This window comes from Callithrix jacchus, chromosome 5 (assembly GCF_049354715.1).
Source record: "Callithrix jacchus isolate 240 chromosome 5, calJac240_pri, whole genome shotgun sequence".
Taxonomy (NCBI): domain Eukaryota; kingdom Metazoa; phylum Chordata; class Mammalia; order Primates; family Cebidae; genus Callithrix; species Callithrix jacchus.
Genome location: NC_133506.1, coordinates 29,254,358 through 29,278,633, shown reverse-complemented (window position 1 = coordinate 29,278,633; position 24,276 = coordinate 29,254,358). Strand labels below are relative to the sequence as shown.

Here is a 24,276-nt window from a genome sequence, read left to right as displayed (position 1 = left end):
ATTTTACACAAGTCCTTTTTAGGAGATCCTTATGCAGCCTCCATGTTGAGAAGGCATTTGTGGGACCAAAGCAGTATTTCCTGCTCTGCAACCACCCCGCGGTGCTCCATGGTTTTACAGCCTCTCAGATGGTCTTTACCTTAGGCCTCCTGATGCCGCTTGATTTTTATTTTACTGCGCCGATATTTAATACAGCTTAGTTCGAGGTGTAAACTTCAATGTAAAATAAGCAAAGCAAGCTTATAATTATTTAACTAGAAATAACATAGGTCTGCCCCTGGCCATCTTGACCCACATAATCATAATCATGGTGAATCTGTACTAACTCCTTTTTTGGGGGGCACATGGTTCCAGAATAAAAAGCCTCTATGACTCATTGGCACCTGGCGTTTAAGAGACAAGCACAGTTCCAGAATGTGAGATCGCCATGGTAATGCTCTTCATAACATACTAGCTCAGGCTAAGAATGGTACAGGGTTAATTTTCTGCCACGTAAGCCTCCTGCTGTTGACATGGAGAGCCTCGGAACACCTGATTCGGGAGGTTATAAAGACGATTAGAAATGTCTGCTGATCCTGAACGTGAAGCATGGCTTGAAGCTCCCATCTCCCCTTTGGAGGTGACCGGGCACACACTGCATAGAGTTTACCTTGGGCTGCAGAACATTACCACCCTCAGCACCTGTGGAGGGGTGCTGGGGATTCCTCGTTCCCATTTTCCTCTCCACTCTGTCCCCACTCCTCACCACACCCTTGGTATCTGATGCTAGACTCTGAAGCTCTCATTTTACTGATCCACTTCAGACATAATAGCTGACATTTCAAAGATTTTGAATTGTTGTATACATATGTGAAAAAGCCACCTTTTTAATCTTTAAATGTTGGAGAGCCCCGTAGCTCAGCTCTGGACTTCTCCTGCTTCATGGCCTCACCACATGCTTATAGCTTCAATTACAAACTATGTGAATCTTTCCTGAATTTTATTCTAACTGCCAACCTCATATTTCCACTTTTCCAGGCTTCTGACATGGAACGTATCTCATTACAAGGACAGCTGTAGGGTTTTCTGCGGGAATGTTGTGGTTCATAGCTACCTCAGACTTTCCAATGACGTTCCCTGGGTAGTCTTTGTCCTAACAAAGAATAACAAAATCTTGGGAGGAAAACCGTGTGTGGGAATGCCCCGATGATGAATGCTGTAATCACGCATATGTCACCCAAGTCAACTTCCATCCTGCCATCAAGCTAAGATTTGGTGCCTGTGGAAATATGAGGAGTATCTGGAGCCACCTCCTCAAAATCACCATGCTTGTTTTGCCTCTGAGCATAATCTACAGAAATGGCAATGAAAGTGAGAGTAGATGCATACAGAGAAAAAGTTCTGGCCGGAGTTCCAGGTACCTTAGGTGGAAGCAGCTGGGTAAATAGTGATTTTGAGGCATTAGCACATCATATTTGTACAGCAATGAGAGTTTTGAAAAACATTCATCCTTCACACTCAAAGTGAAGCCAGACATAACATTTACTGAAAAGCATGAGTCGAATACCGTGTTGTGGATGCATTCTGCCTCGCCCAAATTTCCAAATGTTTGTTCTACTATTCTTTACAAACATCTCAAGGAAACTTCAAGTACTTTTCAGCTTGTTTAATGTGAATGAAAGTGAATATTCCTATGTTCTGGTATAAACAAAACCCGTCTTTCCAGCTATTTGGCCTGGTGGAGGTATAAAGGCGGGTGAGTTAATTCTTTCATATTCAAATGTCCTAATATCATTCTATGAAGACAGTTATAATCAACACATTTGTAAGTCACCAATGAACTTGGTTTCTTCAGGTCATATGTTGGAGCTTGGAATCTTCACCCAAGTTTTAGTTCTGAGGGTTCATGTGTTTTCTGTTAGGAAATCATCTAGAAACGTAAAAGTACAATTTTCCTTCAACACTGCCCTGGGCTTCTTTCTGCTTTGGGGAGGTGGCAGCTGTTCTGGGGAAGAGCTGGTTAGGGCAGGAAAGGAAGGGAAGGAGGGCAGGGAGGGCACTATGGAGAGTTTCACTTAGACTGAATGACAGGACTCTGAACTATTTGAAGATCATTCTTTCCTCCAACCTCCATCCAAATTAAATAACGTTTTTCTTTTCCTCTTTCTCCTTTAGGCTTTTTGTATGCATCAAAGCTGTGCACGGTGTCTCTGATTTTAAATATTTCATCCAAAATGTAATATGACTATGTTCATTTATTTTCTTTCTTAAATGAGAGAAGTGTTTCCATAAGACCTGCAAAACAAGACATAATTTGGGGACCCAAGGGCAGATGAAGACTCATTGCTCATTCCTTTTTTCTCCACTTCCTGAAACAGACAGTTCTTCCTTTCTGACCCAAAACCTATTCATTGTGTCATAACTAACTAAAATGGCACCTTTCCTAAGAGTGCTTGTTCTTTGTGACTCCAGAACATTCTAGCAGCCGTCACTGTGGATATCCCTCCCAACACATCAGCGCTCCAAGCACAGCACAGTGGCAGCATTTCATGCCCCCCTGGAACCTGTGAGTCGGGTGTCACATCATCTTCACTTTTCAGATGTGAAAGCTGGAGCTCAGAGGTCAGTCACCAGTCTACGTGTCAAGGCCATACCATATCAGTAAGGGTGAATAGCCAGGGCCTGTGGCCCCACTATCCAGCTTCGGGGGGTCCACTCTGAAACTCTCCTCATTGCTCTGTCCCCCATCGTAACCTCACTCCTGGATTCCCTTAAGGCCTATTCTTTTATTGTCAACTAAACCATGAAGCTCTTTATGACAGCTTTTGTCTTGTACTTTCTTTGCATCTGATAGCCACTTCACACAAGAATACTTGCAGGAATCTAACGCAATGATGGAGATGGATCATATGAGGATATGTAACACCAAAGACTTGAAAAATAGCAAACTCAACTTTTAGATAAGGTGATCATTCCATGGCTTATTGGTGGGAGTTTATATTAATGGTCATTAGGATCATGTTGTTTCCAAGCAAATAGAACAACAGGAAAACAATCCAGCCACACCCCTTAGCTTTGTGAATGTGTTTTGATCAGTTTTAAGTAAGACCACGCTGTAGTGAGTTACAGGAGGTGTCCAGATACTCCCATGGGAGTAGTATCAAAACACAGCCTCACCCTTACCCTGAGTTGCTGCCTTGTATCACATCTAGTAATGACTGTGAGTGCCCCAACACCTGAACACATGGATACTCTTGTTTCAGAACCCACCCATGTCAGGGAAGACCCTGTCTCCCAGAGGTTCTTTCAGTTTAGACACTTCTAGGGCATGGCCATTTCCCAAGATGGGCACGGTGGGCATCTAAGCACGGGGAGACAGCGTGGCCACTATTTGTGTGTGTGGAATTGGCCATCTGGGAGAATCTAAGAAGGGTCTGAAGAAGTCTCTCCACATCCAGTTATTATGCAGCAGTAATCCAGGCAAAACTGTCTCTGGAATCCCTTCATGGTATAAACCAAGTGTCACACAGAAAGGATCAGGGCAGAGGAAGTGAGCTTTGTAGGAGCCTGGGGTGAATGGGAAGAGCAACTGGGAGATGAGCGGCACAGGATGGGGTGGGGACTGGAGGAGAGAGAAGGGGAGGGGCTGGCCCAGGAGAGGAGACCACACCGGAATATGTGGGCCCTACCTGAGGCATGGCCCTAGGAGGAGTTGCAGCAAGGCGAGCTGGTGTTCCCGTTTCAGAAAGCCTCCCTTGACAGGTAGGGAATGTGGATTTTCCGTAGAGTAATGCTCTGTTCGCCACTTGTCCAAATAGTAATAAATCACCAGTAAATTCCTGGTGCTGTTTGGAAGGCCTGGACTTCAAAGCCCCACATTCACAAACAGGAACCTTTCATTAACTCTGGCAAAAGAATTTCACTTTATTTCAATTTGTGTATTTTGGTTATTTAGTGGAAGCATACCTTGCTGACCAACATGATGCACCATTTTGAACCAAATGCCTCTTATTCTGCAGCCATCAGACACTGATATTATGTGTTTAAATGCTTGACCAGCCTTCATCTGTACCAAATGTTTGATCTTGCTTTTATAAAAGATGAGACAACTTTGCTTTTTAGTTTTTTTTTCTTAAAGCTGGTTTTATTCACGAGATACCGTAAGACCAAAAAACCCCTCAGAGCTGTAACATTTTGATTTTCCTGGAGTTCAAAGTACTACTTTCTGCATTAAATAATTTAAGGCATCTTTTTTTGAGAGAAGGGAATAAAAGCGAGATCTAATCTGGAATTGGATGCCTTCTGGTGCGTTGTTTTGCTTGGACCCATTACCTGGTTCTCTCTCTATTTCTCCTCTTTTCCTCCCTTCTCAGCTATGCTTGTGTATCCAATGTCAGACTTCTTTCTTTCCTCAGACCCATGCAAATGGAGTAATACTCTCTCTGCTGAATGTCACTGCTGCTTTTAAAGTTTAGGTCAAACATCCCTTTTTGTTTTTATTAAGAAGCTCTGCATCAGACAGAGAAAATATTAAACACTGTTCTTTAACAAGAGCACTGAAAAGAAAATTGGGATCGATCTGATGTTCAGCTGGGACAACCATTGCCTTCAGGCTTGACCTGAGGATCAGATGTTTGACTCTTCTAGGAATCAAGGTGAAGAAGAATAAACATGCAAGTTTGAAAGAAAGCAGGAACAAGGCAATCCAGCTTGTATTTCCTGTAAGCTGGTGGCAGAAGACTTAGCTGCCAGCTTCTGACAAGGTTTGGAAAACTCATCAGTGGGAAAGCAGCCAAAACATTGCTCAAGCATGGGTGGTCACCGGCAGTAAAGGAGGGAAAGCAAGCCAGGAAGAAAGAAGAAAAGAAAGAGAGAGTCTTCATATAAGTGCTTTCCCATGATGTGCCAGCTCTCTGCTTTCCTAAAGCAGTGTACCTGTCACCATCCTGCTGAAAGCTCAAATTGAGGTGATGCAGTGGGGAAGAATTTTGTATTAATAACTGCATAAAACAGAGACAACACACTACCTTCTGTGCAGGCTTGGCTGGGCTGCTGTGCACCATGCTTCCTGGTTTCAAGAATGGAATGGTCACACTACATCATTTATTATATCATATCCCAAAACCTGTGGTCAGATGAATTTGAATATCAATCTGGAGAAAAATTTCTTTCCACTATCGAAATTTTGGTTTTGGTTTTGTTTGTTTGCTTTACTGTAGAACTGTCTGTGCATAAATAGAGAGACCAAGACAGCAGCGAAACCGCTCGACCTAATCCCGTGTGGAACTCACATACGTCACCTCTTTTAAGAGTTGTGTGAGAAAGAGAGGACACTTTTTAGGTAAGAGAAGAGCTCTCTATTAAATTAATCTTGATGGTAGCATTGATATATTTTAGGTCTTTTTTTATGTAAGTAGTCTGCAAACACCTTCCTCTTTGATTAGTAATTTTTTTATTAGTGAAATGTACGGTCATCAAAAAAGATGTACAGATGCTTGCCTCCCTTGAGAGCTGGCCAATTGCTCTCGCAAGGCAGGCCACTTTCAAGACCATTTGGGTCTTGGGCACCACACGGGGCAGCTCTATTTTGTGGCAGAATTACTCCCTGCACTGGCATCAGAAATAAAATTTGAAGGTGACATCTCCCCTCAAAGGCTTTTTTTTTTTAAAAGAAGCTCTCTGTTTTGCCCCGGTTACCAACGTCCAAGATTCTATAACAACCTCATGCTTATAACATTGTCTGTTTCTTCTCTAATATATCTATGATTCTGTGAGCCAACGCATGCCTCCCTCTCACTGAACCTGGCCCACTTATAAGGACGCAACTGAGTGTCCTGTGTCTTTATTTAGAGGGCAGGAGGACCAGTGCTCACCTCCAAACCACAAGCAGACTCACTTAATGAGATCATCTGCTCTACAGGCCCTGGGCGGTGTGCAGAACACGTTCCCAGAGACTCCTCTTTGTCTTCAAACTCACAACATTCAAACTTGAGAGTCAGGAATGGACTCTATTTTGGGATGCTACACATGGTAACATAAATGTGTTTCACTGGATTTGCTCAACATATTATCCAGTTGTATGAATGAATTGATCCCATTTTTTGCACAGATATGCCTTCTAGAAACGTACAATGTTTTTGAGTCATTCCATTGCTTTGGGTGCTACATATTCTGAAAGGAAAACACTGCACAGGTCAAGAAGTATAACTGTTAGCACCGGACCACTGCTTTTGCATCAATTTCAAGCGTTCACTATGGCAAGCAAATATGTTTCTAACATGTGATATGGCTTCACCATTGAAGCCATATTCTTTTCTTCACATTGTTGGTTCAATAATAACATATTGACCTGATATTGGAAGAAACACACGTTCTAGTTTAAGCCACATGGTAAGGACTGGCTTTTGGTTTTTAATTGTACAACCTAAGTTAATAGCAAATCTTTGTATTTGAGTATGTGTCTGTGTGTGTATGTGATGATTAATAACACATATTGCAGCCCTTTTGTTAAGAAGACCATGGTCCACATATTGCTGGGGGAAAACAAAGGTAATATTGTAAGCATGGAGGTCATGAGAGAATCCTTGATTTGGGTCCTAGCTTTGGTTTTTGTTCCCTGGATAACTTTGGAAAAGCTATGCTGCCTGCCTTATACAGACTGGTTTAAGGACTAAGTGAGATAATCCATATTAAAATTTAGCCCATGTGACAGTGAAAAGACTAGGAAATAATAGTTAATATTAAGAAGAGTCATAAAATTATTGTTTTTGTTACAAAGTTCTTATTTCTGTATTTGAATGTGCATATTTCCAAATGCTCAGTAAAACCATGTCTCAAAGCAAACTTCTTTTGGGGGCTACCAGCTAGGGATCTTTAAGACGCTATCAAGGTAAAATGTTGTTTCTATGCTATGTCTTCTGGCAGTTTTTACACAATATAAAAGTATGAATAAAAGTAAGGTAAGTAGCACGCTTCTTCTCACTTCCTTTCCAAAAGGATGAAGTAACTCATTAAGCGCTTTCATGACGTTTAAATGCAATGAGACCAATATTCTTGTCTAGCAAACAGACAGGAATAAGGGCAGGGTATCATAGAGAAAAAAACGTTCTGCTTAAAAACCAGAAGAATTGAACCTTTTATTTGCCCCTGACTAGCTGTGTGATTTGAAGCAAATTAGTTCTCCAAGTCAGGCTTTTTTTTTTTAATCTGCAAAGTAAGGGAAAACATCCCCATATCCTAGGAATGCCATGAGGGTTGAGATGCGCGTTACACAATCACCTTTCCCATGTTACGGAGGAAAGGCATTGTTGAAGCTGAACGATTTCAGATGGATCATTCCAAAACTATTTTTGTGGTAGCCTCATCTTTGGAATGAAACACACCTCACAGGGTGATGCCGAACCATGAACGACAGTGTGAACCGCTCGCACTGATGCGCTTCACGGGAAATCCTCTCATGACTTCATTATTTTCACAATCTCTGCCCCCTGAAACCTCAGATCAGCTGTTAATAATTATTTTTTTAGGCCCAATTTATTTTATTTGGGGAGGAGGTAGTGTTCAAGGAAAATCTCATTGGTTAATGAGATGCCGTCTTCATTCCTGATGGTGACAACCAAAAGCATCAGGAGCTCGGGGAGCAGGAGAGCAAGAAACACCTTCATCTGCGACAGGATTTTCTGGCAATTATATCTGATTTCGTTTGTATGTTTTTTCCTCTATTAATTTGAAGTACCTATTTAGATTGTTTTTCTGGAACTTAGTTTTATATCAACCGAGAATCCGTTTTCCTAGGTTTGCCACTCTTTTTCCAGAGCATACACACCTCAACGTGGTGAAAGTTTTCAAAAGAGGTGGATGTAAGCTTAAAGCTTGCCACTGCCCACTCCCGATATGTCTCAAATGAACATTTCTAACTCTCCATGAATTAAAATGAAGATAATAATTAAATTCACACTCTCCTTGTATCGCTTTGGATTTCAAAAATATTTAGTATTGTGACTTGTGGTCAGGAATATTTTGATTACAAATAGCAGAAAACCCACCGGGGGAATTTTGGAAATAAAAGGAAGGAGAGATTTGGTTACCAGTATATGGGGGCTCTTGGAAGCAGAGGACCAGGGGACCCCTTGGTCCTCCCACTTCAATGAACCACAGTCCTACCCTCTAATTGGACCCTAGGACAGTCTCTCTTCTGTCTCTCAGCCTTGCTTCCCTCCAGGGGGCTTCTCATTCTTCATCATTGCAGATGAGCCTTCAATTTCCCACCTGATGAAGAGAAAAAGATCCTGGCATCTTCTTCCGAAATTACATACCCTGCAGTCAAATACATCCAACTCAAAACTAAGCTCTTTCAGTCTCCGTTTTTGGTAGTTTCAAATGCAAGAGGCTCATTGGCTCAACTTTGGTCAGGTGCTTTTGCCTGGCCCAATCAGTGTGGTCGCAGAGGGGAGGAGGGTCTCACTTTATAAATGTGGCTGCCCCCACTGTAATCACGTGGTTGAAGATCTAGAATTTGGAGTCTGACTCTAAAACATTCCTCTAGCACTTGTAGTCAAGATGTTCCATGCATGCTATGGCTGTGGAGGGACAAACGCAGCCTCCTGTGATTCTCTCCAGCTGTTTTTACAAAGCAGAGCCCCACACTTAGCACTGAGAAAGGGACAGTTTTGACTTTGTAGGTTTCCATGAATATTGGAGTTAACGTTCTCCTACTCAAGTATATGTGCTGTCCCAAAGTCATGCAACCGGGTTATTACTTCAAATGACAGGTGAAAATAGATTGATCTTTCTAATTAAGAAGATCTTTTTTTTTAAGTAACTCACAAGTTTAAAAGGATTGCATCTACTTACAGTTTGCTATGTACAAACTATAAACAGTTTGATATGCACAAAAAGCTTGATTTCGCAACACAGACATGCTCTTTTTGTGAAAAAAAGTAAAAGTTCTTTGCATCACTGTGGAAAAAGACATTATTTCATTAATACATATACAGTAGACTGTGTGCTAGAACACAGTAGAAAAATATACTTTTGGATAATAAAACATAGAGAGTATAGAATATAAAACCATATGGTTCAGAATTTCATGGGCATCAGTAAAAATGCTACATAGAAAGCAGAACATTAAGCTTCTTATCATACCTGCAGCGTTCTGAAAGCAAACATGCACTGGCACAGAGAGTAAAGTGAAATAATTGCTTGTTGAACATGATGTGTGTATTCAGGTGTGTGGCACGGCTACTTACGGAGCAATTCTGTCATTTTGCCAATTTTTTAATTGACTAACTTAAATCAATATGCAGTATTTTGGTTAAATCCTGATGAACGTTTTATACTTGTTCAAATCAAATGAAAACTGGATCCTCTGGCCCAGTTGTGAATGTAAACATAGATTTATTCTCCCTTTATCTTTTCATATAGGAGATGGCAGTCCATAAATCTGGTGCCTCAAACTCAGAGATACTTTGAGGATAATGGGATTATCTTTAAGACACCTCCTCTCAGTTAACTGTTGCTGATTCACTTTTTTGACCAAGGGTTTGGTTTCCTTTTCTGATGAAATGTTATGCATTTGTCTGCTCACCTTTGTTTTCCATTTAAAAAAACACAAAACAAAATGTCTCACAAGATTTGGTACCCTTAATTCCAAACTGTTTCTTGATCTTGAAGAACTTCAGGCAACCTGAAAAGAGCCCTTGATCTGGGACCGTGCACAGTTCCACTGCCGTGGGAAACTGTAGAAGAATAGAGACAAATCAGTGGTTAAACCAGAGGCCAAAGCTTGATTAATTCCATACAGCCCCCAAAGTGAGAACTCAAACAGCACGGAAATTTACAGAAGGTGCAGAGACTTGGGCTACGCAGAAATGATACCATTTTTCCCCTCTTCATTAGGAGCTGGAGTCCTGTGTAGAAACCCTGCAGATGACATTGTTGCTCTGTAGCTAACCAGGTGGACTGAGGAGTGCTGAGCACAGACGCTTCTATTTGCATTATCCTGTGGGTGTTCTCCAGCCTGCTGAGGAGTCCCGGAGGGCACTGGGCTTCATATGAGGGAAAATGCAGTTGTAGCCTTTCAGTTATAATATTTTAAACATCAATTTATCAATACAGCATTAATAATGATATTAATTGTGCATATATATGTCCACACACTTATCAATTACAGCAGCTCTAAAAGCAGGTGCTACTATTTTTATCTTGCAGAATATGAATCCAAATCTCATGGAAGTTGAAATGATTTTCCAATGTCTCTAGGTAGTAAACAGTAGAGTCAGGATTTCATATAAATCCATCTAAATGTAAAGTTTGTGTTTTTCTCCCTGTGCTATATTTCCTTGTTTATTAAGCTATAATCTTTTGAAAATTAAAATATTACTTATATACCATTAATTACCCTCTTAAAGTGCACAGTTTCACAGTTTTTGGTATACTGCAAAGTTTACACTGTCACCACTATCTAATTCCAAAACATTTCATCATCCTCCAAAAGAAACTCAATACCCACTACCAGGCACTCCCTACTCCTTCACCCCATAACCCCTGGAAACCACTCATTTACTTTCTCTATAGATTTGCCTATTCCGGATATTTCATATACATGCAATCATATGATGTGTGGCGTTTTGTGTCTGGCTTCTTTCACTTAGCATGCTTTTAAAGTTCATCCAAGTCACAGCATGTTTTAGTACTTCACCCGTTTTATGGTTGAATAATATTCCCTTGTATGGTTTTGGGATGTACACCAAGGACTTATGACCTCAGAGTTAGTTTGTCATTTACCAGCAGTGGCTTAAGACCCTCTGTCTGGGGGCCGAGCGCGGTGGCTCACGCCTGTAATCCCAGCACTTTGGGAGGCCAAGGCGGGTGGATCACGAGGTCAAGAGATCGAGACCATCCTGGTCAACATTGTGAAACCCCGTCTCTACTAAAAACACAAAAAAATTAGCTGAGCATGGTGGCACGTGCCTGTAATCCCAGCTACTCAGGAGGCTGAGGCAGGAGAACTGCCTGAACCCAGGAGGGGGAGGTTGCGGTGAGCCGAGATCGCGCCATTGGACTCCAGCCTGGGTAACAAGAGAGAAACTCCGTCTCAAAAAAAAAAAAAAAAAAAAAAAAAAAAAGACCCTCTGTCTGACCCACCCCTTCAAAACCAAACATTAGACAGGCAATGAATGGTTGCAGGTATTTCTGGACTGCCCTGGTAATATTGTGCTAAATAATGGGAGATTTCATGTCATAGGATTAATATGCCCTTTGATATTTAACTAGTGGGTAATTAATGTGGACATTTAAATGTGTGTGCATCTTTACACTATGCACCACATTATGCATTTATGAAAATGATCGTTTGCTCCAGCCAAAAAAGAAGTGGACCGATTTGAGGCATGACTCACTGGATCTACGCCATGACACTCTGTTAAGACCCCTTCTAATCATGAGACAACTCAGCACCTTTTCAAAGACCTTGGGAATTCACAACTACAGTTGGATTAACCACACATAATACAACCAGTTCCCAGTTTTCCACGGATTTTTTTGTGCAGTACCTTGGCTTGCCATTAGAGGTCAGCAGTAGTCAACTCGCTGAGAGGCAGCCCCCAAAATGCCAACATTTTGAAGTCTAGAACGTTCCCCAGGAAAATGTGTCTCTGGTTTCAGTGTCCTCATCTATAAAATCAGTAGGTCTATCAGTAACTTGAGGGTCTTTGATTATTACATTTAAGGCTTACTTGTAAGACAATATATTCAGGACTCAACGGCCTATTAAGATGCTAGGTTTTCATTAAGGGACCCATTAGTGCTGATAAGGAAACCTGTGCTCAAAAAAGCAGCTCAAAGTGGAATCTCTGACAGGGCCTGAGGGGAACCTGGCCATAAAGTCCGTAGCACAATACTGATTATAACAAGGATGAGGGTTACCATTTTAAATGCCCATGGAGCACCTGTAACGCAGACGGCTCTACAGCCACTGAAGTTATTGTGAAAACAGTCCGCAAATGTATTGACGCAAGAAGACGCCCAATTGTTGAGTGAGAAAACCAGTTGAAAGAAAGGCCTGTAAAGTATGATCTCACTGTGTAAATACTTACACACATCTTGCTAATATAGATTTTTGGAGTCCAGAATCTAACAGCAATTACGTTAGGGAAATGAAGATGTGGTGGATTTCTAAAGTTGTTCTCTGCCTCTGTATGGCTTAGACTTTTTGTAATTGTGTATTCCTTTCATAATTAAAAACATTTCCTTTTTAGATGATAGAGAAAGTGTTACCTTTCCTGAGACCTCCAGGAGGTCTCAGCTCCTTCTCTGTGTCCCTGGATAATAAGCCGGCTACACTTCCACTCATGCGACATTCTACTTGTTCCATAATTTTGTCTCCTCAAATGAAGTCCAAGGAACTCAAGGTCAGGGGCTGAGCCCCACCTGCTATTGCGGCTCCAGCACCCATCATAGTTGCTGACAGATGAATCTTCTAACCTTTATCAGCTGAATGAAGAGATGCCACGTGGGATGTGTGAAAGTTAATCCACCCCTGCCAGGTCTGATGTGTCAGCCAACCACGGAGCTGCCAATAGCGGCGGCTCTTCTTTCCCCCACAAACCCCCCACAAAAATAAGTCTACCTGTGGGAGATTTATTCATGGAGGCGACAATGTGGGAGTGATTAGCCTGGGAACCTCTCTGGGCAAGGCAGGTGCAGGAGCCATGGGGGTGACCGCGTTAGTGGGCAGGACCAGGTCTAATGAATGGGGGGCTTGGCTCAAGTTGGCTTCTTCTCTGGGCTTCACACTTACAGCCCCTGAGGGCTGCTGGCACCCTCATCTCAGCAGCCCTCAGCGTTCAGCACATCCTCCTGATACTTCAGGCCTTTGCGTGAGCTTGAAACACTGTTGCCTGCTAGGGGTGCAATACGGTTCTGCACATCACTACCCCTGCTTCAGCGGGCAACAGCCAACAGATACAAGAAGTGTCAATATACCGGTGAGTCTGTAATCCTACAACTCCATTAACATGGGTTTGTTCAAAGAAAACAGTGCATAAAGATACATGTGCATTGATGTAGGTGGACCACTGAGAAAAACATCAGGAATTGCCTAAATGTCTATTGGTAGGGCTCTGAACTCTGGAGTGCGTCGGAATACTCCCAGACAGGAGAAGGTGAGGACTGTGGGCACTGTGCATGTGAGAATCACCAGGAAGTTTGTTAAAAGCAGACTCTCAGTGTCCCTGGGGTGCAAGACGCTGATTCTGTAGAATGAAGAGTGTAGGAATCCACATTTTTAAACGTATGTTGGGCTGTTTTACTGCATACATTGTGGGAACACATCTTTGGGAAACGATAATGGAGCTGTGAATTAACTGACATAGAAGGTAGCCATGCCTGAAAAAGATCTAGAGGCTGGATACGCACAGAAAGTCTCTGAACGATTACAGGTCCAAATTTTTATTGCTGGTGGAGTCATAAAGAAGAATTGTTACAACTGAATTATTTCTGCATACTTTTTGGCTTATCTGTGTTTCGTAAATTTTTAACAAGAAGCTTGGGTGACTTACGTAAAAATGAAATGATAAAATCTAAAACAAAAATCACTGTCTTTCTTCTCTGGTGGGCATTTGTAGCAAGGCCAGATGGACCTGAGAGGTGACATGGGAGGGAGGTGGAGGCAGGGCAGGGGCAGGGACTCTCACCTCCTCATTGCTCTCCAGTGGAGAGCCAGAGTCCAGGCGGGGGATGGTCTCTGACTCTATTTCCTGAAAACATAGCAGCCCTCAAGCTGGACATGAGGCCTGTGCTATTCACTTTTAGAGGTGACCTTTTTATTGGGCTACAGAAAAATCAAATTAACAGATTTTTCTCAATGTTTTTCTGTTTCTCTCATGTAATTAAAAAAAAAATTATTGAACACTTGCTAAATGGAATCTACATAAGGTGGTATCTGATTTAATGTGGAATTGTATATTCAGCTATTGTAAGCGGGACCCATCCGGTATTTCCACACGATCCACATACCACAAAGAATGCACCAGCATAATAGAAAGAGCAAAAACCTGAAATCAAACATGAATTCCAACCTCAGTTTTGTCGGAGTGACATGGGGACAGAGGTGCACTTAACCTTTCTGAGCCTGTTTTACTTCCAGATACAAAAGTGTAATGGTGAATCTGAAGGGCCGGGCACCCCTCAGAATGAAACGGTTGGTGCCAAGCTCTCAGCAGCATCTCTGATACTCAGTGGAAACACGCTATCTGCTGGGTCCACTCCTTGTCCTGAAGGTTGAGCCCTGTCTCCCACAAGGACAGAACCTCTGCTGTGCTGCAGTTCGCCTCAGAGACACATGTGCCTGGCCTTGGTGCTCTGCTCAGCAGCTGCCCACAGTCCAAGCTCCCAGCCACACACCCCGAGCCCTCCTGACCATTCCCAACCTCCTCCTTACCTGCTTATTTTCATTTGCCCTCTCCTGTTTGTCTAGTCTGGGTGGCTTCCGCTATTGGATTCTGCTCTCCACACCTCCCTGTCCTCAGCCTTAGGATGTTATTTATTGAACGGGGAAAGAAAAGGAAGTACTTCCACATGGGTCTCTCTTGGGGCCCCTAAATGCTTGACATAGGGAACAATTGCGGGAAAATACGTCGTTTCTGATTTTCCCAGGGAAACACAACTTGTCAGGAAATTGACATGTCCCCTGTGTCCCTATGTTGGGGACATGTCAACTGACCCTAAGGGTGTCTCCAGCACCCTATTTGGACACAGAAGCACAGGTGACCCTCTGTGGATTAAATGCCAGTGGCTGAGAAACACTAGACACACACACACACGCACACCCCAAACACACACATACACACACACACACACACACACACACGAGAAAGTGCAGGATGTGATTGAGAGCCATGTTGGTTACTAAGGGGTTTTCTCTTCACAGCAAAGTACCTTTGCTTACCAGAGAAGACAACAGAAGCACGAAGTCACAGCCCATGTGCTTGAAGGATCTTGAGGCACTGATGTGCCCTCATCTGCAAAGCTGACAAAAGAGCCACAGGGACCTCAGAGCAGGCAGGTGACTTCAGGAAGGGGCACGGGTGGGAGGCTTAAGAGATGACATAGGGCACGGCAGGAGGTGAGGCAGGTCTGTGAGCACCAAGGAGGACAATCGGCCTTGGCACAGGATGTCATAAAGAGCTGGTGGAGACCACGGCAGTCCGGAAAGACCGAGCACTGGAGAAGCTCTTCGGCCATGACTGTTTGACTTGGAGAGCACCAGTATTACCGCAAGAGTTAACATCTGCCGTATGAAACTGGAGTGTTATTACCGTTTGTAATGAACACAGAGTAAAGAACACTTTCTTAAAATGTTCATCCACTGGTCCGGAAGTCACACCTAATGCCCTATCAAAACCCCTGTGCACCATACCTCATCCTTAGGCTGATCATTCGTAGAGCACTGATTATTGTTTTCGCATAATTTGGGCATTAATGCAGACATGCAGGATATCAGCCCTGCTTCACTTTAATAGAAATGACCCTGCCGCCTTCCCCGTCATGTTATTCAGTATCCTGCAGGTCGCTCTTATTATTTTTGATGCTCAGTTTTTCTAAAGAGAAATTGCTTACCTGCCCCAGGTAATCCCTCCAAAGGCAGTAAGAAACAGGCAGCAAGCACACTGCAATCAGATAATAAAAACCGGGCAACGAATCAGAGATCAGCTTTCATTCAATGGTTAAAAATCTATGTGGGAGTTTTATTACTTTAGATGAGCAGCAAGGTTGGGGGAAACTATCTGTCATCAGACCCCAAAGCTCACCGTCACCAGGAGTGAACACTCCTACCCTTTCCTCCTAAATGTGTCTCTGAGCCCTTCCTTAGTGCCTGGTTAAAAATACGCCAAATCAATTCATGCCCAGATGTTGTTCTCTCTATTCAGGCTGCCACTACTTGACTGACAGGGAACAGAGGCAAAGGGATCACTTCCAGGGTGTCACGTCACCAGCGGAAGGCCACCAAGCCACCTGGCCGACCACCTGTCTTCAGGGCAGCCCATGGCCAGGCCCTCAGAGATCACCTCCCTCTTACCAAGGTCCTAAGATGCTTGGGTGTGGAAGGCATTGCCCATTTCTGCCTCAGTAGATGCATGTTAGACCACCAGACCCCCCCCCCACCCTCTGCCTCTCTAGTGGATGGGTAAAGTACGATTTTCCCCAAAGCTTCCTTTGTAAAGGGGAGAGCAAGCAGGGGTGTTTCACCCAGGCCAGGGGCCTGCCTGGGGTGCCTAGCCCACGTGTGTGGGGATCTACACACGTTTCCCCGAACAGCATTTCTATCAGTGCTTTCCACGGCTGCAATGGCGGCTTCTGTCCACGCATTCTTTTCCGTATCCTAGTAATTCTGATTTGGCTCCAGCTTTCTGAGTCTTGGCTAGAGAGTGAAGCTGGCTTTTTAAGGTCACTGAAGATGCCTAATCTCACTCCACTGGAGGTTGACTCAACTGGTTGAATATGCAGAGTTCCAAGGCTGAGAAAGGGAACAGGATCTCCAGGGGAATTACTGAGGCACAAGGCCATTCAGGTAGAGGAGCTTTTCAGGATTGCCGTGGCAGCTGACCATGCGACTCTGACCCTCGTGGCTTTTTTCATATCTTCCATGTCCACAACTACTCATTCACTTGGCAGTCAACAACCCACTGCAATCAAAAACACTATTGCTACAGCCCTTTAAATGACAGGAAGAAAACTCACTGTGTTCTTCTTGTGGCAGAGACTGTGCTAAACCTTCACACACACTGTCTCAACTGATTAGCATCGTGTACACACTTAGTCTCATTTAAAAGGTAAAGAGACTGAGGCCCAGAAAAGTTCTAAACTTACCCAAAGTCACACAGCACTCAAGGGCGAGCGTTAGGATTTCCAGCCACTTACCTAACTTCAAAGCTTATGAACCTTCTTCTAAGTTCTTTGAAAGGCGGAATTAAACAAACCACAGACAGAGCTGCAGATGGGGAAGATGAAGTGTCAGAGACTTTAGTGACTTGTCAGAAGTCACATGGCTAGATCTGCTAAAGTGACTTTTCTTTGGTTCCCTAGCAAGTTGGACTAAATAACATTAAAAATGCCCCCGGCTCTTGGTGCTGTGTATCCCCTGCCCCCACCGGAAGCCAGAAGGAGGTAGAATGGCCGCCCAGCTGCAGTCCCACGCTCTGCTTTCTATGAAGGCAGAAGCTAGGAGTTGGCCCCTGCAAAAGGCTAAGAGCCAGAGTGGGAAAGTTAGTGTGGGACTTATCTGCCTTTTCATTCCTTTTATGAATTTGTTAACCATTCTCTTGAGAAACTGCACTTTCTTTTTTAAACCGCACTTTTTCTTTAGCTTTGGAGCCAGTCATATAATTATGCTGACCCCGTCAGCACAGACTACATGGAGTAACAGAGCCTTTGGATGCACACATGTGCAGTGCTTACTATACACGGAATAACAGAGCCTTTGGATGCACACGTGCAGTGCTTACCATACACGCAGCTTTCTTATGCGCTACTAAAATTATCGGGAATGGCAGCCTAATAGTGATTTCCTGTCCAAACTTTTTCTAATGGTATTTAAGTTAAAATTATTATCATAATTGGATTCTTCTTTACTGTCCCTAGAATGAAGAGGAGAAACTTAACCATCATGGAGCTTTTCAAAACGAAAGTCTACTTTTCAAATATTATTTGTTTCTTATTTTTTCCACTTGAAAGAGCATTAAATAAACTGTATTCCAAAAAATGGAATCAAGTTAAATAAGCATATCTTCAGTTGGTGCCACTAAATGATCCTTAAATCAAATCTTGAATTGACCCTTTCTTGAAGACAGGGGAACAAAATCTTTGTGGCTTGTCTGTGAACTCCAGGCTTCTTCCTGCCAAGCAGGCTGGGGGATTCCTGCAGTGCCCTGCCATATGGACGGTTTGTTGGGGTCAGTAGCTATTGTTCTCTTTCAAAACCTGTTTCCAAGAACGCAAGAACACTGTATGGTGGCACAGAGGTTACCAAAAGCAGCAAAGGACACTGCAGATTGCCTAAGCTTCATCAGGCATCACAAGCCTGATATTCAATCAACTGTGTGTTTTGCTCTTTCTGGATTTTCTCCTCTTCTCTTGGTCAAGGAACAAGCCCAAACCCTTAATCTTTCCTTACTCAAGACAAAGTCATGGAGACAGGATCAAAACTGGATGTCTGGAGTCAGACTGAGAACAGGAAGGCATCCAGGGTTTCAGAAGTGGCGAGGACTTATTGTTTACTCTCTTGTTGGGCCCTGGGACCAGAGGACAACAGGACCTTTGGAAGCCAAGCATGATTGTGGGGCGGGCATCTCAGGAGGTTGGACTTGGGCTCTAGGATTCAACTTGGTCAAGCTCTCAGCACGGTGGGACCTCCAGATTTCAAGAGGTGCACTGGTGGTAGGAATCACAAAGGTGACCACCGTAACCTGAAGACAGAGAGGACCTACAAATATTTTGCTGAGCATGAGATTTCTGGAATCTTTGTACAGACCTAGGGGGGCGCAAAGAGAGCCCAGCAGTGATTTTCACTGGGTTTCCTGCCAGCCAACCTCAGGCACCCCAAAGTCACATTTAATTTAACTGAAAACAAAAGAAAATTAAGTTACAAGACTTGATTTTCATTCCCAAGTTTCTGGACAAAGATTCATGCTCACTCCACATGGATGTATGAATCAGCCTTTGTATCATTTCAGGTCTTGGTAGGAAATTCACTTTTACTCCAAAAGTTTTAAGCAAAGAGATTTTAATGATAGGACTCTCTAATAAAGTGTGTGCACAGCTGAGAAAATCAAGAAGGAAGGTTGAAGCATGCCGAGACAAGCAACATGGAGAAGCTGTTATTACCCCAACATGTTCTTGCCGGCTTCAGCCTGAGACCACTCTCGAAAACTGGAGGACACCCTCAGCAGCTTTTTCTCTGACATGGCAGTCCCTTTAAGGCTAACAGAAGAGTCCCCCTCTTTTTGCAGTGTGCTAAGGTGAAGTGTTGTGTAATGTAACCTGATCACAGGAGAAATATCCCATCGTATTTCTAGGTCTCACTCACACTGGGGAGCAGAGAGGGTCACACAGGGTGCACCTGGGAATTCCAGCTACTACAGACAGACACTGCAGGCCCGTATCCACCTGGGCTCCTCTGTTTCTCTCTCTCTCTCTCTCTCTGTCTCATCTTTCTTCTCACTCTGACACAAACCCTTGTCCAAGTAACATGGCCCCAGGAAGTCTGGAGCTTATATCAGCAACTTCAGGACCAGAGAAGAAAATGACTCTTCCTCTCAAATTAGGAAATCCCTGTGAAGGGTTCTGACGGCTCAGACGAGGGCTACAGCCCCCTGATCTATGGCCAGTAGGACAGAACTGTTGCAAGAAGAAATACGGTAAAACCAATTGCCTTTACATTAGGGAACACCAAATAACCCAGATTCTTTAGAACTTTCAGAGCCAAACTTAACATGTCTGAAACAAAACATGTCAATTGCCTATGGAAGGAGGGAAAGGAAGCAGCAGCGGGCAGAGGGAGAAGGGGAGCTGGGAGGCTTGCACAGGGTCAGTCTTGGCTGATAAAGCCATCACTGCTGGGCTTGCATGGTCCTTCTTAGTTGATTCAAGTTGGGCAGAGATGGCCAGTCCTTGATACTCCCAGAGTGACCAGTCATTACACATGGGCCATTGGAAAAGGATATGGTTTGAGGCGAGGTGTTTCTCTGAGCCCTCCCCCTACCCTGAAACTTCTGAGAGCTGAAGGATGTCTGCCTCCAGCCCTCCTAGCAGGTAGAACCACAAGACCTTCCCTAATGGGGGATGTGGGTGGTGCATTGTGGTCCCCACCACAGCCCCTCAAGTTTACCCCTCCCATGCATTTGCAGAGAGACAACCCTATGGAGAGCCTTCACATCTGTCCTTCACTCTCTTGTCTACTGGGCTCCTACCCTCCCCAACAAATGCTAAGTCTCTTCTGTTATCATGCAAAACCACTGTTCGAAAACTCTGTGGCTCCCAATTCTCCATGGGTTCAACTTCCTATATCTTAGCTAAGCTGGGAGACCCTTGACAATCAGACCCCCAGCAAACATTTCCAGGACTTTCCTCAAGTTTATCCACTGACCTCTTCACCACTATATCAAGTTTCTGTTCTCGAAGGCCTCTTTTCCTCATCTTCTCTCCTTTCTGACATTTCCCCTTTCCTCTCATCCTCCTTCACCATATACCACTATGAAAATCCTACTCCTCCGTCAACGTCTCGCCATTATAATCTCTCCTCCATTGACCATCATGGGCCAGAGTAATCTCATCCTTCCCAGAAATGTGAAATCCTTATCCCAGGCAACTTTAATTCTCTGCTCCCGACTTGACACCTAACTAACGCTAGGTTATCAGTTTTGGTGTATATTCTTAGTGTAGGTCTTCCTAAAAGCAGGCCCCAAGACAAAAACACGGGCAGGTGATCTCTTCTGGGAGGTAAAGCAGGGTATGCTGTGGATTGAAGTGCAGGGGAGGGAGAGAGAGAGGGAGGGAGGAGGGTCAGGAGAATGGGGAGAAAGGCCCGTGATGCATGTGTGACTGAGCAAAACAGCATGGGCGCTGGGACTGGCTGCGTCCCACCCAGGAAACTCTGAGCCTCATAGACTCCTCTCAGGGTTGCTCACCACAGGACGGGAGCCCAGGGCCTTGACCCAGTGACTCCCATCCACCACCCGTTGTTCTCTGGTGTGTTAGTGCCACTGACCTGCCAAGTAGCTTTCGTCTGTGAAGGAGCAAGTCAGAGAAAACCCTCAGGCAGAGAACACAGGAAGGCGTTTGCAGTAGGCAGCCATCAAGGATCTGGAAATATGGACGGTAGAGTAAGTGAACTGGGAGGGGGCTGGCAGGGTACAGGTGTCAGCCGTGCCTGCCCCAGTCCTCCCAAAGACTATAAACCTCGAATTCATTCTTGCTACATTTCGTGCAGTACTTGGTTTTATGCCTAACAGGCACTCAGCAAACACTTACCAACGTTGGATGTGCACCTGGGGACCAGAATAATGTCTCTTAAGCCAGGGGTCTCTCAGCTCCTCCCTCCTTAGTAGTGTCCATGGCTCTATGGACACTGGGCTCTATGACACTACTTTCAGCTGACTTAGCTCCTAACTGTAAGGCCAGTTGCCTCACCGGCAGTCAAACGGACACATCCGTCCTTCTCCACGCCTGGTAACTAGGTCATCACCCCAGCTTGTTATCTGGCCTCACCACATGGCCTCCCCCCACCACTCGCCTCTGCATACCACACCCAAGCCCACACTCGGCACTAAACTATGCATCCAACCTCCAGCCCACTGTTGAAAAAACTTGCAAAAGAATTTTTTAAAGAAGCCCCACCAAACCCTGCCGGCTGCCACCTGCCCCGTACACCCCCAGCCAGCCCACTTACCCAAGGTCCCGCCCACCTACCAATGACAGCTAGCTCCAGGCATTTCCTGCCTCTCAACAGCCAATGAAATTGCCTTCACTTTCAACAGCCAATGAAATTGCCTTCACTTTGTTTCCCCAATAGCCAATCAAGGCCCACTTACCCAAGGTCCAGCCCGCCTACCAATGGCAGCTAGCTCCAGGCATTTCCTGCCTCTCAACAGCCAATGAAATTGCGTTCACTTTGTTTCCCCAATAGCCAATCAATTGCCTTCCCTCACCATAAACTCCCACACCCTAAACAGCCTGGCATGACTCTTTTAGCCCCTTCCTGGACCACAGAACCTCGACCGGGAGCTGAATAAATTAGCTTCTCATTTTCTTATACTTGCCTCAGTTTCCTCATTTTACCTTGGCAATAAACCTTACACTAACCCTTTGACCAACCTTTTCACTTCTCCATTGTAAGCCTTGATTCCTCTTCTCTGCCGGTATGTATCAGCATCCCCTGCAGCTACCCTGGCCTCCTTTTATCAAAACATGGTTCTTGACTGAGTTACTATTCATCCATTAAGCTGGCTCTTATGAAAGCCTTCTTGGGGTCAGGCCTTATTCCAAGAGTGAGAACACAACACTCACAGGGTTTAACTTCTATTGTTAACAAATCACCAAACAGAAATACAGTATAACAGCTGGGTGTGGTGGCTTACACGTGTAGTCCCAGCACTTTGAGAGGCTGAGGTGGGCAGATCATCTGAGGTCAGGAGTTCGAGACAGGCCTGACCAATATGGTAAAACTCCATCTCTACTAAAAATAAAGAATTAGCTGGGTGTAGTAGAGCATGCCCATAATCCCAGCTACTCAGAGGCTGAGGCAGGAGAAGTGCTTGAACCCAGGAGGCGGAGGTTGCAGTGACTGAGAGATCATGCCACTGCACTACAGTCTGGGCAACAAGAGTGAAACTCTGCCTCAAAAAAAAAAAAAAGAAAAGAAACAAGAAAAGAAAAGAAATATAGTATAATGTCAATGATAAGCATAAAAGAGATTAAGATTTACTTTTTTTTTTCAAAGAGGGTAGATAGGCTATTATTGATGGAGTGGCTTGGCTAGGTATCTCTAAGGGTTTCATATTTGAATAGAGAACTACCTCCACTTTTAGTTGAGAAAACTGAGGTTTAAGGAGCGACGTGTCTAAGGTCATACTGTGACAACTGAAATTTGCTGCCAAGCCTTTTTACCAAAGTCCCAACCTACAAAAGCTACTCTGAGACCTAGGAGGGTGGAGAGGGACAGATAGGAGAGGTTCAAGCTCTTATGATGAAAGGAAGGGAAAACTTCTCTCTGTGTCTTCAGAGAACATAATGTCTCTCAATAATTTACTGCTGATGGTTAAAATCAGGAAGCATTCACAGTTTTCAAACGATGAAAGAACTGATCATTTGACAGTAAACTTACCTGCTATTAAAAAGAGGAAGGAGGTCGGGCACGGTGGCTCACGCCTGTAATCCCAGCACTTTGGGAGGCTGAGGCGGGTGAATCACGAGGTCAAGAGATCGAGACCATCCTGGTCAACATGGTGAAACTCCGTCTCTACTAAAAATACAAAAAATTAGCTGGGCATGGTGGCACGTGCCTGTAATCCCAGCTACTCAGGAGGCTGAGGCAGGAGAATTGCCTGAACCCAGGAGGCGGAGGTTGTGGTGAGCCGAGATCGCGCCATTGCACTCCAGCCTGGGTAACAAGAGCGAAACTCCGTCTCAAAAAAAAAAAAAAAAAGGAAGGAGAAGGAGGAGGAGCAGGGAAAGGAACAGAAATCAACACCTGTCTCCGGCATCGGGCCTCACAACTGAGTTGATGGAAGGAGTGCCACCCTTGGCCAAGGTGACCGGGGCATGATATGAATACAGACTTCCTCTCCTTAGGCCATATTCTGGTATTTGTGGCCTCAAATGTTAGCACAAGAGAACTTTTTAAATTTCCAAGTTTCCTGGTTATATGATATTGATTAGGTTTTTTATATTTTATGCCCTGTAATTTCATTTTCAGGCTCATAAACTATATAGCAGCAAACCAAGGCTGTTTCATATAGAAGAGACTTTTCAAGACCTTAAAAGTGATTGTTTTTCTTCAGCATTGTTTTCCACTAGCTATAGCTTCTTATGTTGAGAGAACTTTTTGGGTGGTTTTTTGGGGTGCTTTCTCCAGCTCCTGTATGGCCTATGCATACATACGTCCATCTGGAGTTCTGGCTTCCCATACATCCCATGGACAACTGACAAGTGTGGGTACGCTAGGTCTGTTTTGAGTTTATAAATATATGTATGAAGCAAATTCAATTCATTAACAGCTTGTGCTGAACTTTATTTTAATTTTATGAGCATTGGATATTTCATTTGCCTCTCCCCACCAAGGAGAATCACACTTTCAAACGTGAAAGAGAGAGACTGGAGAAAACAGGCCTCAGAGGCCAGCTCCTCCTATGGAGAACAGGCCTGTGCTCTTCATGGCGACATTTGCCAATCCCTGTAAATGCGACCTCAAGCAACTCAGGAGACCCTAACAGATAGCTTAAGGGGAGAGAGAGGCTGGGAGAGACGACTGCCCAAGGAGAGGGGGAAGGGAGTTTTCCTATCTGCACTTCTATTTGTTGATAGCACCTATACCCACGAGGAACGAGGTTAATATTGTGTGATTTCTCCCCGCTCGGCCCCTTGGGCTCGTGGGCTGTCAGCAGGGACTCTGAGAGATCCAGCCCCGAGCCTCACATGATCATAGTTACACACTTCCCCAGGTGTGCAGAGAGACATCTGAATCCCACTAGGAGCAGGAAACTTGGGCTAGACTGCTCAGCCACTGAACAGAGACCAGAGGCA

General features: G+C 44.2%; 2 long non-coding RNA genes across 6 annotated transcripts; one reads left to right on the top strand and one right to left on the bottom strand.

Moving 5' to 3' along the window:
- The first annotated feature begins 442 nt into the window (after window positions 1-442).
- On the top strand, window positions 443-4,451 carry LOC118154055 (uncharacterized). Of its 2 annotated transcripts, XR_013536346.1 has the most exons (4): window positions 443-1,735; window positions 2,155-2,601; window positions 2,834-2,944; window positions 3,935-4,451. It is a non-coding gene; the product is annotated as an uncharacterized LOC118154055 (long non-coding RNA). The 2 variants fall into 2 exon arrangements; XR_004743982.3 differs by lacking the exons at window positions 2,834-2,944; window positions 3,935-4,451 and having other exon boundaries at window positions 443-619; window positions 1,018-1,735; window positions 2,155-2,793.
- Window positions 4,452-5,550: 1,099 nt separating this feature from the next.
- LOC118153589 (uncharacterized) lies at window positions 5,551-21,422 on the bottom strand. Of its 4 annotated transcripts, XR_013536350.1 has the most exons (7): window positions 21,007-21,422; window positions 20,744-20,838; window positions 15,598-15,647; window positions 12,256-15,007; window positions 11,532-11,652; window positions 9,856-10,025; window positions 5,551-9,716 (listed from the first exon to the last, which is right to left on the bottom strand). It is a non-coding gene; the product is annotated as an uncharacterized LOC118153589 (long non-coding RNA). The 4 variants fall into 4 exon arrangements; XR_013536348.1 differs by having other exon boundaries at window positions 15,598-20,838; XR_013536349.1 differs by having other exon boundaries at window positions 12,256-15,647.
- Window positions 21,423-24,276: the final 2,854 nt, after the last annotated feature.